The sequence below is a fragment of the Lacerta agilis genome, chromosome 4 (assembly GCF_009819535.1).
Source record: "Lacerta agilis isolate rLacAgi1 chromosome 4, rLacAgi1.pri, whole genome shotgun sequence".
NCBI classification, from domain to species: Eukaryota; Metazoa; Chordata; class Lepidosauria; order Squamata; family Lacertidae; genus Lacerta; species Lacerta agilis.
In genome coordinates, this window is record NC_046315.1 from 61,149,487 (window position 1) to 61,163,227 (window position 13,741).

The following is a 13,741-nucleotide window of genomic DNA, read 5'->3' on the forward strand; positions in this document are numbered from 1 at the left end:
ACATGCACATACACACAAACATGTCTGTACATTGAGAAAATTATTAACTGACTATAATGAAATTATAACTTTTTTATTCCAAAAGCTAGCCAGGAAATTTGATATATATATATATATATATATATATATATATATATATATATATATGTGTGTGTGTGTGTGTGTGTGTGTGTGTGTGTGTTTTTAATATTATTATTTCTAGTCCCCTGAATGTCATAGATTGGTAAATGGGAGGACATTTCTGACAGAGTTAGTCCTGTTAGCGAAACTAATGATTCATTATGGGGAATATTTTCAATTGTTCACAAGGGCAGTAGCAAATATAGGCAATTACAAGAGGGTCACAAGACAAGTAAAAGTTCATCTAGTGACAGGCTTAATATTAATATTACCTATTCCAATAGAAAATCACTTTTAAGTGCCAACAGTTAGGGAATAGGTTATGAAGGCTTGCTAAATTCATTAATAAATCAGTTGGCAGTTATCATATTTCACAGAAACACCTGCATATTTATCTTCTCATTACCAATTGGATGATGGAATTTTTTTCAAGCACATTTCAAAAATCTGCCAACTTCAAGTGTAAAAAAATAAACTTTGTGGTTAATTTTTCCCTTAACAAAGTACAGCTGTTGAGAATAATTGTTCAAGATCTTACCCCGTAATGTCAACTGCAGCAGAACAAAGAGTATTTAATTAGCAAATCTATCCAGTAATTCAACACCTATTATATAAAATGCCTTTGTGATTTTATTCAGGATAATTTGCTAAGAGGGTTATTACTGACATTCAGATGAAATTCAAAAGTCCTACGCAAGTAGAGTCATAATAGCAGTAATGATCCCCCCAATCAGGAGATCCTGTGTCACACAAGGCTCTTTTGCAATGCAGCAGCTGATTTCCTGACTTCTTAATTCCCGGGCTCAGCCCAGTGAGAGCCCTTCATGCCAATATTTCAGTCAGCAATACATGTTTAATGGGAATCTATTAAAATACCTAGAACAAAAGTGACTTTTTGTTAAGAATGACAGCACTACGATCATATCAATCATTAGCAGTTTTTAGAACTGTGGAATGAAATGGGAGTTTTATGATGAGATTGGGCAAAAGAAAGCGAGAGAATCAAAAAATTGCTCCTTATTGTTTTCTATGATGAACTATTTTGTATTTCACTTGAATTCACCTGTTCCTCACTGCAACATAATTTACAGAACAAGCTGCTTTTTGCTCCATCATGGCTCATTCTTCTGTAATCCATGCAGTTTAAAAGATACATTGTAGCTGCTACATCATAAATTGTAGTTATTAGATTTTACCATGGCCCTTCATCTAAAAATGGCAACACATTTCTGAATGTGCCTGAATTCCGGACTCAAGTTTCATTGTATGTTTTTAGTTCCTAATTCTTTTTCCTGTTCCTTATGCAGCATGGGTAATAATCTATATTAAATAAAAATCAACAAAAGCAACTTTAAAAATTTATTTTTGAAATGTAATAAACACTAAGTTTCTTTTAAAAGTACTGGGTTAATATTAAATAATGTGGATAAAAGCACATTAGCTCATACTTGTATTTAAGCACTAGTCTGGTAGCCATAAGCTATCAAGAATTCTATACAGGTGAGTGTATGGGCTGATGAAGAACAGATGAAGCATTCTACCCTTCCTCTGGTACTCTAGGTATGATGTTATTACGGTCAATTGGTATTAACATCCAGCAAAGGCCTGAGAGGATAAGTAAGTTTTAACAGATACCAAATTGACATCAATGATGTGTCTGCCTTAATTCAGAGGGTAGGCAATTCCAAACAGTAGGTGCCACTACAAAGAATGTTCTCCCTCTGGTTGCCACCAAATAGTTTTCTACAGGTTGCAGCACAAGTTCATCAGCTGGTAGGAAGAAGGTGCTCTCCCGTGTAGTACAAATCAACTTTTTTAAGAGCTTTACAAGTCAAACCTAAAACTTCAAACCAATTCATCCTGCCCCTTTCTGTCACTATTTGCAATTAGGCAAAAAGGTAGGACCCCAGTGTCAATCCCCATGCATAAAGTATAGGTACTGTCATGAATCATTCACAGCTAACCAGCAACAACAATGCTACTTAGAACTTAAATTATTTAACTTGGTGATGGCGTTGTTAGGTACCTATTTAAGTCTCCCAAAGCCAAGTCAAAATACACAATGTGTGTGGATTCAGAAGAAGCAAACACTCTAAACCAAGATTGGCCTGGAGGTCTATTCTATGCCATTCCTCCCTTTTATCTAGTGACAAAGATCCTCAAGAAGGCAGGAGAATGGTATTGGTTCCTAGAGCAGAGCTAGTCACAACATCCATGGAAAAATATTGCCCACCATCAAATCATGTACCAGGGACCAATTTTTAACCAGCAGCTGCATATCTTCTGGCCAAAAAGCTGGTTTTCATCTTGACTAACACTGTCACTAGGCAGGGACGGCTAATCTGTAGCTCTCGTGATGTTACTGGATTACAGCTGCCATCTTCTGACTATTGACAATGCTGGCTGGGGTTGATGACAATTGTATCATCATCATCATCATCATTCACAGAATATAAAACCACCAAATACTTAAGTTGTAGTTCAATAACAAATGGAAGGCCACTCTTACTCTAAGGCTTTGCCAAATATCTTAACCCAGGAAAAGACATGCCCAGAAACCAATACTGAATCTTGGGTCAGCCTCCCAGTGTCAAAGCAAGATATTCCACAGTTTTGTACAATATCCAGCAACAATGTTGTTGAGAGTATTTAGCCCATAGGTGGCTCTAGCAAAAAAACACACCAAACATTTATATGACAGAAATCCTTACTGCAGGTAAAGAGGCCCTGAAGCCTGGGGTGGGGGGGCTGCTTCCACATGCTTATCACAAGCACCCTTAAGTCTTCACCTCCAGAAGGTATTATTGCCATGAAAAAAAGATTCGTCGCAGGTATGTGCGCCAGAAATGTATTGAATTTGTGGTGGTCTTTTGTAGGGAAGAGAACTTGATTGTACAATGAGTTGGCACTGGCATGGCCAGACTGGTCCGTTCTAACCCCTTTGGCATAGAAGATGCGGTCATTGCTCCTTTCTGAGAATGGGAGGGAAACTGGGAGGTGGACACAACTTTAGCCAAGGGCTGTGAGAAAAAGCTCTATAGGGAAGAGCTTGTTCAAGGAAGTCTCTGGTTGTTCTGCCTCTTCCCCTGAAGACTCCCCCTTTTCTCCCTTAAGGGTATCAACTGAAACCAGCAATTCACCAGAAAAGGTTTCTGTAACTGAGCTAGCCCAAGCAGGTATGGAAGAGAAAGTAGAGGAGAAAGACAGAGTGAGAGGAAGAGCACAAAATAGCACAAGCAAAACCCTGCTTCCCTGTTAGTGGCAGGAAGGTAAGGAGCTCCTTAATGCATGGAAGAGGGAAGCCCAAAGGATGGAGAATGTCCCACAGTCTCTAACAGATAATGGTAATTGCAGTACCTTGTGACTAACGAGCAAAGGCAGGCTTTACCCAAAATATATAAAGCAGTAAGAAAATGTAGAGCTGTTAGAGAAGGTTCATAGTAGTTTAAAATGAAATACATGTGGGGTGGAATCCAATTGTTGCTTTGAAAATCTGAGTCCCTGAATTAAATTAGAAAACGCACTACTGTAACCAAAATTAATTTTGATAGCATTTATCAACTTACTCCAGGAGTTATGGCTAAGGATGAACTCTTTAGAAGCTACTGAAAAAGTAACTATAGTAGGAAGCTGTTAGTCTCTGATCTTGCTTAGGTCACCACTAATAACCAGTAATTTAGAACTCCATGTGAAATATACATACATTTCAATATTTATCTTGCACCAGATTCATTTATTCAGGTAAAAAACCCTCACTCACTTGGTTCCTTTATATGTATTGTACATTACCCTGAGAAGTGGAATAATTTATTCACTTCTTAATTGCTAAAAGTCAGAATATACTGAAGATTAGCAAAACAAACAATGTTTAATCTTTGAACTTTACACTACAGGAAGCCATTCTGAATACTGGCTTGTCATAGGGAAATCGGATTAAAATTGTTCAGTTTTCCTACTCTTTCAATCCACCTACTCTGAACAGAAAGATACTGCTCTACAGGAATAGATTTTATTTCCTTTAATGGAAAAACCTTAATTACAAATCCAACTAAAACATACTTCCTCCATAAATCCATTACTGCAAGAGACACGCTGGGGATTTTTAAAAAATCCTTAATTTGTCATTTAGACCTACTGTTATCTCATTTGTACAGAATTCCAAATACTTTAGCATAAAAGCGGCTTTCCAAAACATTAATAATGTTTATGAATCCCTCAGTTCTTATCTACAATTTGGCAGGAGGGTTATACTTCTCGTATTCAAAACAGATTTCATTTTTTTTTATTTGGAGGTCTAACAAATAGATTTCAAAACAAGTATTACAAGTTTTTCATTTCAGAAAATTGTTCAACCACTTCCTAACTCTTTTATGGATTTTACGTTACTAAAAGGTAAGATCATGGAAAGGTATGTGTCATGGAAAACTCTTTGAAATTTCCTTCTGAAATTAACTATTTCATTTAAACAGAACAATGTAAATAAGGATGTTGTGGTGTGATGATGTGATAAAGGATGTGGTGCTATTCATTCACTATCCAAGTTAGACTATATGGAATGAAATCTTAAAGTGAAAATCCAGTCAAAAGGGCCTACATCTAACTTCAGATATTCCTATCTTAAAGGCAGCAAGTTATACAGCTGAAGACTAGGACAGAAGCATTTTCCTGTGAAATACTGACCAAGTAACTTCCAATAATACATTTAAAAAGTTATACTCCATGCTACACAGGTTAGAAAAACAGCTGCAGTGAAGTTAATAGGCCTTGAATAATTTCTATGTACAGGCAACTGGTAGTATTTTATCCCATTATTATCAGAAAAGAGTGGATAAAATTATTATTTATTGCATTTATAACACATTGAAGGTTCCCAGGCAATACACAAACAATTCATTAAAATATTACACAGCAGTGCCACATAAAAACCATGAAAGCATAATAAAACAGCAATTCAGCAGCAGAAGACGCCAACTCTTAAAAGTCAGCCATGTCCATAGGCCTGAAGGAAGAAATACATCCCTACTTGAAATCTAAAAGCGGGTAATATGGGGGAGATGCCTCACATGTGCCAACACATAAATATAAAAGGTAGCAATGTGAAGCATTTGTCTCTTAACCCAAGATAAGGCTGTAGAAATGATGGAGATGATGATGATGATGATGATGATGCAATGGCAAACTGCCCCCATCTAGTGAAGCCTTCACCAGATGAGGTGGAAAGAGACACTCACTTGAAGTAGCATCATAAAAGGCCATTTAGGACTTCAAAAAGGTTAAGAACCAGCCTTTAAAACTGAGCTTGGGAAATAATTAGCAACCTTTAAAACTGGTGGTGCATTCTTGGCGACTGATACCAACAACAACAACAACAACAACACATACTTAGCTCAAATAACATTTCCCTCCCCCCTCACTAGAGCAGATATAGCATGCACAAAATTGAAACTCAACTCATCACCTGACTGATTTGCACAGCTAATTAAGATGTGGTCAAACTCTGCATCAACTGATTAAGAATCTTTTCAGTAACAATTAAGAATGAATGATTTTTTTCATTAGCAAGAACAAGCACATTTCAAAGGAAATGTAAAAGATCTTATAGCAATGGGGTTTATAAATCCAAACCATTAGATTAATGGCTAAATGGTTTTCCTCTCTCTCCTCAGCCTTTAATTCACTGTTAATGATACTTGGTACTTTGGACTATGGGTTCAATAGGGATTTCCCCCCTCAGTTTTGACTACGAGTTTAATATAAAATGAGCTCTGCTTCTGATTATGTTTCTCTTAGTGGATTAGTGAACTAGACTTTTGAGACACTTTTTAAGTGCTACAATTACTTTATTTTTTAAAAAAACACACATGGATGATTACACACAAATGGCAAAATGACTATTTGAACTTGAAACACAACAGAAAAGTAACAATGTAGATTGCAGGGTGGTAGTATTGCAGTTTACTGTTAGAACTTTACTAAACATCTTTGCCAAGTCTGAGTTACTTAATAAATTCAACACAGCAGAAATCATAAAGTGATAAATTAGTGAGTTTCTCCTCCCAACTTCTTTTGGCTATTGGTGTCACATTCTTTTCTCAAACATTTGTCCACACAATACAGTAGCCAACAAACCTGATATAGGGCTGTTAAAGTCAGACAGCAAGGCACCACACAATGACCTTTAGAAAGAATGATACTAACAGGTGGCGGGTGCTTAATAATTGTATTATGCTTTAACAATGAGGGCAGCGCAGCGCACTATCTTCTTATCTGCACCAGGTACCTTAATACACATCACCCCAAAAGGAAGAAAGCAAAACTACGAATAGCCTAATTGCCACACCCATCAAATTTATACTTCATGCATTCCTCCACTTCAAAAACCCATCGCTTTAAGTGCTGTCAGTTAATCTGAAACAGGGAAGTTATTTAACGCAAGAAAAGGACTAAATGTATATCCGAAACATATTATTAAAATCCTGAATGGAGGGAGGGAATTCTAAAAATCCCAAGTGATTGAATTAATTGCCCTTACTAATTAGATTTCCTACATCAGGCAGCTCAAGTTACAGTTTTCATTAACCTTTAACCCTGAAGCAAGTCAGTGTTTTGACAGCTGAAGAGCAGTGCAATCTTTTCCTCTCAAGCAGGCTTTGACCATGACAGAGGAATTTTTTTGGGGGGGGAGGGGGGTTTAACACCCAGACAAAAGTAGCCACTCAAGCAGCACATGATCTCTTTTTCCACAGACACTCCTAACTTGTTGCAAAATGGCAGAAACCACCACTGTCCCTAGTCACCACCATCTCAGCTGTAGAGAGACCTATGCAAAGGGAATTTCTGGTCTGAGCTACATGCCATTAGTATATAAGCACCCACTGCAAAGGGCCAAGCAGCAGATCAGTTTCCTGTCAGCTGCAGAAAGTGCTGACACTTAAGCTGTTTAAAGGCTTCTCATTCTTGATTTGACAAACAAAAAGGCAGGTTCAAGGGCACATTGGCTTGTGAACTAGGCTACCATGTACGTGTGTGTGTGTGCAGCCATACAGTCACCTCAGTTCAAGACACCAACAAATGAAATTATCCAGAGAAGATATGTTCACATCAAAGTCCAATTTCAGTCTTGTAGCAAACAAAGAAACAAGCACAAAAAAGTCCTCAAAAGGCATTCCACCATTAAATTAAAACAGTACCAATAGAACCCATATGAGGGTAAGATTCCTCTTGAATAGCTGGCAGGCTGTTTGAAAGATAAGTGTTAAGTGCAGAAGGAAGTGTTCTGACCATGACACCAGCATCAGTTTACCACCTATCACTTGACCTCAAGCTATAGAACCTACATAATGATGGGAGGGAATGAGAATGTAACTGTCTTAGGGTTCAAGGGAGAAAAAAACTGTCACACACCCCCACTCCCCAGTTGCTTGCTTGCCTGCTTCATCGTCCATCTGGCCTTGCCACTGCCACCACACTTCTTACATATCCACCTTGCAAGGCTCTCCACCAGCCACTGCATGGCCTCCTGCCTCACTCTAGGAAAGGCGAAGGGGTTCCTGTCTCAAAGTGAGGCATTCTGGGTGATATAGTCAGGGAAGTGCTGTACCCCACGACTGATCAGAGTTCTAGCTCATGAGGACAGCTTGTGCAAGTTGACAGGCTCTCCCACTCTAGACATGCCCCCAGTGTAAAAACAGCTTTGAAAGGGGCCAGCACACGTTTAATTTATGTGGTCCGACTCTCCTCCTTCATACAATCCTGGTCACATTTATTAATCTGTGTCATTTGACACACTATATCTTTTTTTTTTTCTTTTTTTTGAAATATATTTTTATTTTCAAGAATCAACAAAAAATGATGTAAATTAAGAAAACTAAAGTAGAGATGGAGGGAAGTCAAAACTCGGCGGAGTTCTTGTAATACTGTAAAAATTGTATGTGGCAAATGTGTGTTAAGTTTTGTTGACACACTATATCTATGAAGAAGAAGGTGATGATTTATATCCCACCCTTCCTTCCACAGAAGCTGAGGGTGACACAACACACACACAAATGATTAAACAATTAAAACATTTTTTAAAAAAACATATTTTAGAACGGCTCCAGTTTCACATGAGATTATACCACTGGAAAAGACTCAACCCAAAGCTCCATTGGAAAAGAAGAGTGAATAATTTCAGGGGGAAACTTCAGCATCCACATTTGATCCTTGTATCAGGAGAGAGAGAAAATTAGTGAAGGGGTGAACCTGAAAAAAAAAGTTTTCAGCACACAACATAAATTAGCACAACCCAGAAGCCACCTATTCTGCATATTCAAGTGCACAATTTACAGTTCTACAATGGTCTGCCTGTTGTTCAAGCATCTTCCTTTGAATTCTTAACAAGGGGAAATGACTGTGGCAACAATTTGTGCAACTGAATCCATTCAATGCATGTTCACGCTGAGAAATCTTCTTTTTACTCAGATCCAATACAAGTGAATTTTCTTTTTCTGCAATCCATGCATCATATGCAGGTGTGAAGGGCACTCCCCAGCCAAATGCACACGGCAGAGAGTTAACTCTTAATTGCCAAGCTGACACTTACAACTATTTCTACATTTCCGAATGCCCAGGCACACCAGTCTAGCGTCTAGGCAGCTACGCCCAGTTCTGAGCTCTGTGAAGCAGTTGCAGCAACAAGAGGCCACTCACCCTCCACCAGTTATGTACCTCCCCCGATAGGATGCATGCAGAAACTACGCTTGCATGGAAGCTGCCTCTGCTCTTCGCTCTTTAATCTCCTTCTGGTTCTGGGAAATAGTGGTGCAGGAGAGGGTGCGGAGGGCCTTCACTTGCCAAACCCATGTCTTCCTTTGATCGCTCTTGTGCTCCACCCTCCAGCTCTGAAGTTTCCCCTGCCTCTGACTGGCCTCCTGGCTGGTACAGGTCCCCATAAATCACTGCACCTCTTTGCCAAGTCAGACTCTAGCCCTGCTTCCCCTGATGCACAGTTGTCAGCATCCTGCCAGTCCCTGACAGCGGGTGAATACAAAATCTTATTTAAACCAAGAGGGTGGGCTGAATGCCACAACAATGCTAAAGTGTATTTTCCAGAACACACATACCCTTTTCATTTTATCTGAAATGGCCTTGAATACTAGATTGACATGTAGTACATTTATATGTTTCTAGTGCCATTCTAAACAAGTGATCAAAAGCAAAAATTAAATTCACAAGGTGATGTATCCTCATAGCCTGATAACTAGTTATTTCATCTAGTGATAAAGCACAAAGAACACCCTCTCCTGCAGATTGCAGGATGCAAGCAGGACCATATTGGAGGAGGCAATCCTTAACATATTGTGATCTTCAACTTTGAACTGCACATTTTGAATTGGAAGCCAATGAACTTGGTATAAAAGCAGAAGTACATGACTCAGCCCTTTGTCTGCTCATCCCCAGGGAAAGAGTTCATGAAGTTAGAAAATATATCTGACTGGGAGGAGAATGTAGCCTATGAGTCAGCCGTTGACAGGCAAACCCTCTCAGAAGCTGTAGCATCACAGGGGTCTGTGGTGCCAGCACCTCTCTGGCCTCAAGAGGTTGCATTACTGTCATTAGACTCAAAAGACTCCAGCCGAGAGGCCATAATAGAAGCATGGCATCCTCTGCACCACTGCACTCCACAGCTCTGAAAACAGGCTGGCCCCTTTAAGAGTAGAGGCTTCCCTCATCAGGAGTGGGGAAAGGAAGGCTCAGGCTGGGTTTCTTCATTGTTGGAGCACTGAATAGTTCCAAGTGGCATCTAGCCTTCCCAAATGCCACTTGGAACTTTTCAGCAAAGCTTGTTTGCCTTTCGGACTTTACTTCTGCTTTGTCTGAACTTGCCTCACTGGAACCTGACCTTTGTTTGACCACTGAATGCTTCCTGGATCTGGAACTAGTTCTAGTGGAATGTGATCCGTTGGCCCTGGACTGTGTGTCCAGCCGAGGACGCTAGTTCAGCTAGAGACCCATCCCCTAGCTGGCACCATTGCCTGAGACAGAACCAATCTGGGAGAGAGTCAAGTTCAAATCCCTCATTCAGCCATGAAGCTTATTAGTTGACCTTGGACCAGCCACGTTTTCTCAGCTAACCTACAGATGAAAACTGAATTTGATATTTGGAAGCAGTAGGTGAAGACTCAAATCATGCTGCCTCTTTGGTCCATCACTCTAACCCAGGGGTCCCCAAACTAAGGTCCGTGGGCCAGATTCGGCCTGCGCGAGCCAATTATCCGGCCCCTAACAACCACCATTGCCCGCTCTTACCGGTGCAGCGCGGCTGTCCATCTCCGGGTCGGTGCAGCGCCAGAAATAGCTTTTGCACATGTACATCATTTCCAGTGCACTTCCAGGTTTGCGGAGGTCCGTACGCACGCGCACAAGCTATTCCCGGTGCTGCACCACACTAGAAGTGCACCGGAAATGACGTTTGCATGTGCGCACAAGCTATTTCCGGTGCCGCGCCGGAAAAAGCAAGTGTGCGTGCATATGGGCGCGCGCTCCCCTGCCCTTCGTGCAATCGGCGCCGTAGGAACCGGCCCAAGGCCAGGTAAGTTTGGCGTCCCCTGCTCTAACCTGAAGACCCTCTGCTCTCATATCTCTAAACACACAGAGATAAATGCAAGTTTGCTTCATTTCATACAAACTACAGTTAAAACTAGCATGATGTGTCGTTTTTACACCATAATATAAACTCACTCAAGGAACAAGTTGTTAGAATTTCAACTTGTTCACTCTGCTTCTCGCTACAAGCAACTATTACCAACTCTGAAACACTCGTCACAACAAAGCAACTAAAGATAAAAAAATGAAAAGGGAAAATAACCAGAGAAGGATTAACACCCTAGCTCATAATTCAAATAAAACTTCTGCTTTTTATCACTCAAAAGTTCTGCATAAAATTTGCTTAGTACTTGCAGATCATTTTAACAGGAGTTTTAAAGATGCTTTCACATGCTCTAAAGACCGACATGAAAAGTGATACTATTCAACAGAGGACGCTTATTGTGGCTACAAAGAAATACAATACTCATAGCAGAATTCCTCAGATGCCTCCTACAAAAACACATTAACAAGACTAATGGGTCACATCCCTCTTTGTCAAGCTATACATGAAACTGCAACAACATCAATAATCCTCAAATAAAATATATAAATCCATATAATGCTTGCGAACATTTTCCTTGCAATACATGAAATGAGGGGCCACTACCTAGAACTTTATAATGATAGTATTCATTTCATTTTCATGGTAACTTTATTAGGCAGGCTCGCTTCTCATCCTAAGTCATGGCTGACAGCTTCTGTGAATGACTAGATTGCTCCCTCTTCACTTCTCCACTAGTGTGAACAACAAGCCCCAGTCCTTTGGCTTAAGATCATGGTTTGTTTGGAGTAAAAGAAACCATGCTCTCTGGTTAAGAATGAATGATCAGTGAAGGATTGTGGCTCATTTCCTTCTAGGAGAGCAGTGAAAGAGAGCCATTATCCATGACTTACAATGACGTGTGAACAAGGCCACTGAACAAGTAGAATGAGCATTTGCAGAGTTCTGCTGTTTGTGAATTCCACCAGGCTCCCTTATTTTTCCATTTTCATGTCTCTCATTTCTATTCATTGTTTTATTTACATTTTATACATTTATTTACATTTTATTCATTCTTTATTCACACTTAGAATGATTTGCCAAACGTCATATCTATTCTGTGAACGTCATAGCCAAGTGGTGATCTGGGCTTTTCACATCCTGCCCCAACATTCTAGCCTTCTATCACAACTGATCTTAAAGTAACTGGAAATGAGAGAGCACGGTGGTAAACTTTGATCTAGGCCATTTATTCAATAGCATGGAAGAAATGACTTTCATGCCAACAACTGGTGTATAACACAGAAATATGTGCACAAAGACATGTTAAGGTGACTTTGATCATTTCAACATTCCAGGACCAGTATGTCATTGTTACACTGCAGCCATCAACATTACTATCATTCCCGAGCAAAGAATTTATTAGCATACTAAACTTCTGTTCCCCATGTGCAGATTTTCCTCTTGAACTGTGGCGACAGGCAAAATGCTTGAAATAAACACAAAGACTGCAATGTTGCATTCATTTAGGCTGCACAGGTGTGCAGTCATAGGATGTATGTGCAAAATATGAACAACCATCAAAAGGCCCATGGCTTTCTGCAGAACTGAAAAATTGTTAACCTAGGGGCAACACAAACTACCACACTGGCCTAAGCACATAACAGGCTACATAAAGCTTCAGGGGAATGAATGAATCTTGGGATGCAATAGCTAAAACTTGTTGCTGCTTGTTCATAAAAATCATTTGATTTTAGCCAATATACTTTTCTTAAAAATCACTGCCTCATCCTGTAAGTGCACTACATTTCCCCCTGAAGGGTTTAGAAATTAGTACTGCAGTTAACGCTGGAGTAGCTAGTCACAATAAAAATCCAGTGACCAGACACTGCTCTGTGTTACAGGAAGAGGCTTGGAATTCAAGTGGAATTTCTCTGATCCATCACAAACATGAAATTGTATACCACAAGACATAATTTAGTACTGCAAGTTCATGAAACTTGTAACCTTTAAGTACACATAAAACAAGTACAGATAAGATGCCATTCCAACAGCATTATACCATTTGTTTTACACATTTCACCCACAGCTCAACTCCGTCACCACAACTCTTGTTAAAAAATAATTGTAATTAATTGTGTTGTGTAGTGCTGGGCATTTGAGTCTCATTGGGACTAGGAACTTGTTCAACAATTATTGCCCACTGCAAACAGAACCAGGAGCTGGCAGAATTCCCAGCCTCAGGCTCTTAGCAGCTGCTGCTTCTACTCTTGGTCATTTCCCTTTATTCTGCCTGTGCCCTCTTCACCCCATAAAATTCCCACAGCCAGAATGAATTGCTTTAAGCAGCCAAGAGGTACTACATATGCTACCGAAGAGGCAGCAGCAAACATACCTCTAAGGTAGTGTACAAGCCAACTGTTACCACAATAGTGGGAAACCAACAGTAACCAAAGCAGGAGAGAAAGAGCCAATGTTTGCCAGCATCTGGCAAATACCATTTTACCAGTAAGACAACAAACTGAAGTGAAAATCTGTAGTCCCTTCAACCATCATAAAACATGGACATTGTGATTTGTCCTTTTACAAAATCTGTGCAAGCTCTAATATGAATCTGTTGAATATAATGCTGGATCCCAGAAAATCTTAGAAGTAGTTTCCAGGAATTTGAAATATTTTGCTAGTCCTTCCTTACATAAACATTTTTTTAAAGAGATGTTACGGAAAATGTAACTCTGTTCCTCTTGCTCCTCACCCGTCCATTCCAACCAAAAGAAGACGTGTGTGTTTGTGTGTGTGTGCGCGCGCTGTTGTTTGCTTCTAGCTGAAATGCTTTATCAAAAACATTAGCTCTGAAGAAATAACAAGTAATTGAAGAATTCACACATTAAAAGCCTAATCTCCAAACAAGAACCCCTGCAGCCAAACGGCAGGCCTCACTAGAAGTGAAATATTCCCAAACTGTATGCCATTGGGTCAGAAGCATCACATCATATGACATAAATAAATGAAATA

At 39.7% G+C, this 13,741-nt stretch overlaps 1 protein-coding gene across 3 annotated transcripts in view; it reads right to left on the reverse strand.

Moving 5' to 3' along the window:
* POLA1 (DNA polymerase alpha 1, catalytic subunit) overlaps window positions 1-13,741 on the reverse strand; it is a 181,814-nt gene that overhangs the window by 119,999 nt on the left and 48,074 nt on the right. The gene's annotated exons all lie outside the window — the stretch shown is intronic.